Source organism: Cnephaeus nilssonii, assembly GCF_951640355.1.
Source record: "Cnephaeus nilssonii genome assembly, chromosome: 5".
Classification (NCBI taxonomy): domain Eukaryota; kingdom Metazoa; phylum Chordata; class Mammalia; order Chiroptera; family Vespertilionidae; genus Cnephaeus; species Cnephaeus nilssonii.
The window spans coordinates 84,108,305-84,111,857 of NC_137076.1; positions in this window are offsets into that span (position 1 = coordinate 84,108,305).

Genomic DNA, 3,553 nt, shown 5'->3' on the forward strand with positions numbered 1-3,553 from the left:
CTCCTGGACTAGAGTACCAGTAAAAATCAAGAAATATTTTATTTAAGCACATAGATCCAGCAAGATGCCCTTCATTTCCATGAGCCAACAAATATCCTTTGTTCTTCTGAAGCTACTTGAGCATTTGAGTTAGGATTCTGACACTTGTGACAAAAGGGTCTTTACTGATGCGTACAACCTACACTGCTAACACATGTGCCCTTGCTTTCCTCAGCCCTTTCAAATAGTGACAGTAGGCCTTTGACTTTTCTATCAGCAACCCCCCCCCCCCCCCCCCCCCCGCTTAACCAACAAATGAAGAAGAAAAATTGAGAAACACAGTCAACTGTCTCTATACTTCCTAGATTTTGGGGGGTGTTATAAATCAGATCATAAATGAATTCTCTATTCTATCTGCTAGTGTAGACAACATTTAAGTATGTGAGGTTCTTCAGAGGCCTTATCAAACCTCCAGTGATGGCTGGCACAACTTACAGGTATAGAATTTTCCATTTAATCTGGTGCATTTGCCTTTACACATTCTGTTGCTCTCAGAAGAAATATTGATGAAATGTGTCCAGTGTAATTAAAATGGATTCATAATGGAAATGTCAATTCAATGAACATAACTAATAACACTGTGAGTCCATGTAATTACTTTTTAAATGTTCTAAAGATCTGATAGGAAAGAAAAAAGACTTCACTATGATATTACACTATTTCATCACTTTATAACCCAGAAAATTCAAAAAGCAATTCCAAAGGGAGGGAGAAGAGTTGGAGGGAGAGAAAGAAATCTCAAAATAATTTAGAAAAATAACATTTGCTTCACAGAATCCTTTATTTGTTCTCCTTTCCATGTATCTCAGTAAATATGTAATGTGTGCTGGGAAGTATAGCAGGAACTGAAAATATAATGATATGATGCAGCCCTTACTGTTGAAGTAATAAAAAATATTAGGGAAGGGAAATATATAATTGCATTGCTATCTGATAAATGAAATGAAAGTTGTATATATAAACCTATTGCTCAAGGAATTATAACGTCTTTTCTAAAGAATAAAAGTTCATTATGGACACTAAACGTGAATATAGGAGGTTGCTAGGATAATCTTGATGAATGAAGAAAGCAAGTGATTAGGGACAGAGATTGAACAACATTTAGTAGAAATCTAAAACAATGGAAAGTAAGAGAAGTTGTTATAGGCATTTAAAAATTCAAGAAGATTGTACATATAGAATGAAATGCCAAAAGATCATTATGGAAAAAAAATCAAACTTTTCTTATATTTCTAGAAGTAAACCTTACGTTCAAAGGGAGCCACCTTAGATAAATGAATGCAGCTGGAACAAATATATGAAAAAGAGAGGAAAGGAAGTGGAGAGAGAGAGAGAGAGAGAGAGAGAGAGAGAGAGAGAGAGAAAAGAAGAAGAAGAAGAAGAAGAAGAAGAAGAAGAAGAAGAAGAAGAAGAAGAAGAAGGAAAAAAAGGGGGGAAGAGGAGGAGGAGGACGAGGAGGAGGAAGAGGAGGAGGGGAGGAGGAAGGAAGGGAGCACAGGAAGGAGGAAGGAAGGGGATGGCTGAATGTGCAGTTTTAAAAGTCACAGATTAGCCCGGCCGGCGTAGCTCAATGGTTGAGCATTGACCAATGAACCAAGAAGTCCATGGTTTGATTCCCAGTTAGGGCATATGTCCAGGCTTCGGTCTCATTCCCCAGTAGGGGGTGTGCAGAGGCAAATGATTGATGTCTCTCTCTCTCTCATTGGTTCTCTGATTGAGTGATTTTTTCAACCCTGTCTTCTAATTCACTGATTCGATCCTCACCTTCTCCTAATCTGCTGTGTATTCCTTCAAATGTGTTCTTTATTTGTGCTATGTCATTCTTCATTTATGACTGTTCTTTTTTCATAGTTGCTATATCTTTTTTCATGCTGTTAAGCATCTTTACCATCATTACCTTGAACTCCGTTTCAGTCCATTTTTCTTTATCTCTTCTTCTGGAGAATTCTCTTGTTGTTTCTTTGCCTCCTCATTTTGGCTGCCTGTTTAGGTTTGTGACTATGTATTAGGTAGATCTGTTACACCTCTGAAACACTAGTATAGGATAATTTCAAATGCTATTTCTGACTAATTAGATCAGGCAAAGACTCAAGGCATCCAGAGACTACCTCTGTATAGGCTGATAGGATTCCAACTTGAATTGCCCTGAGGCAATTTTCCTCAGGTGTGGTGATTTTTTTTTCCCAACAGGGTAGGGCAGTTGTTTCTGCCTGGAGGCTAATTGTTATTTTTAGTCTCTTAAGTGGCCTCAGTAACTCTGTACTGTGGGGCAAGGTGTTTTCCAATAGGGTGGGTCAACTGTCTTCCCCTCAGGCGAAGCTGCCTGTATAGCTAATGCCTGTGTGAGAAAGATGTCCTCTGCAGCATGAGGGAATATCTCAGCACAGGAAAACGGGGTGTCTGCCTTATGAGCTCTAACCCCAGAACCCCTGATCCTGATTTCTGCTCACCCAGCTCTAGTCCACTCAGCCCTCTCTCTACTGGAGCATAAGGTAGGTGGCTCCACAGGGAATTTTGTGCATTGGCCTTTAGGAGGGTGCCTGAATTTCCAGCCTTCTCTCCCTGGCAGACAGCAACCCCTCTGCTTTTCACAGCCATATGTTATTTGGGTACCCTTCTCAGTTCTGGTGCTCTCTGCTGAGGGACCCAGCTTGGAGAATAGACCTCAGAGTTCTCAGTGGGAATCCCCCACAGCTGAGATATCTCTCTGGAACTTCAGTTGCTGTTCCAGAATATATATATTCATTCTTCCTCTGTGCTTATATCTAATTTTTTTCTTTGACTTACTTTATGCTGCACTAATAATGTCAGTTATCATGTTTTTAAGTTTTGGAATGTCCATTTGGTTTTTTAGAGTCGACTTATCTGGTGAAATTCTCCATCTTCCCCCTATTTTCTTCCACAAATTAATCATAGTTATTGTAAAGTCCATGCCTGGTATTTCAAACATCTGGGTTATGTGTAGGCTTGTTTTCATTGCCTTTTGTTTTCTTGTCTTAGCCATTTCCTTGTTACAGTTGGTAATATTTTTATTACTGTACTTTCCGGCATATAAGACGACTGGGCGTATAAGATTTTCCTGGGTTAAAAAGTCATTTTATATGCCGGAAAATACGGTATATTGGACTATATTGATGGGATTAGATATAATGGATTAGATATATTGGACTACCGTATTTTCTGGTGTATAAGATGACTTTTTAACCCAGGAAAATCTTATACGCCCAGTTGTCTTATATGCCGGAAAATACGGTAAATATTTGTAGATGATACTGTACTTCCCAAGACATTTATTTGGCTTCTCCTTTGCTGTTACCTAGAGCAGGGTGTATACACCCAATACAATAAATGAGAAATTTTCTTTAAAGATCAGTGTAAAGTTCAGGATTCCAGGAATGTAGGTCTTCAGGGGTTCCAACTGAGAGCCTGCAGTTCTTATGATGACTCCTTCTACTTGGGATCTTGAACTCCAGTTTTGTTATTCCAAACTACTGAAAAGTCTGTCCTGGTTTAC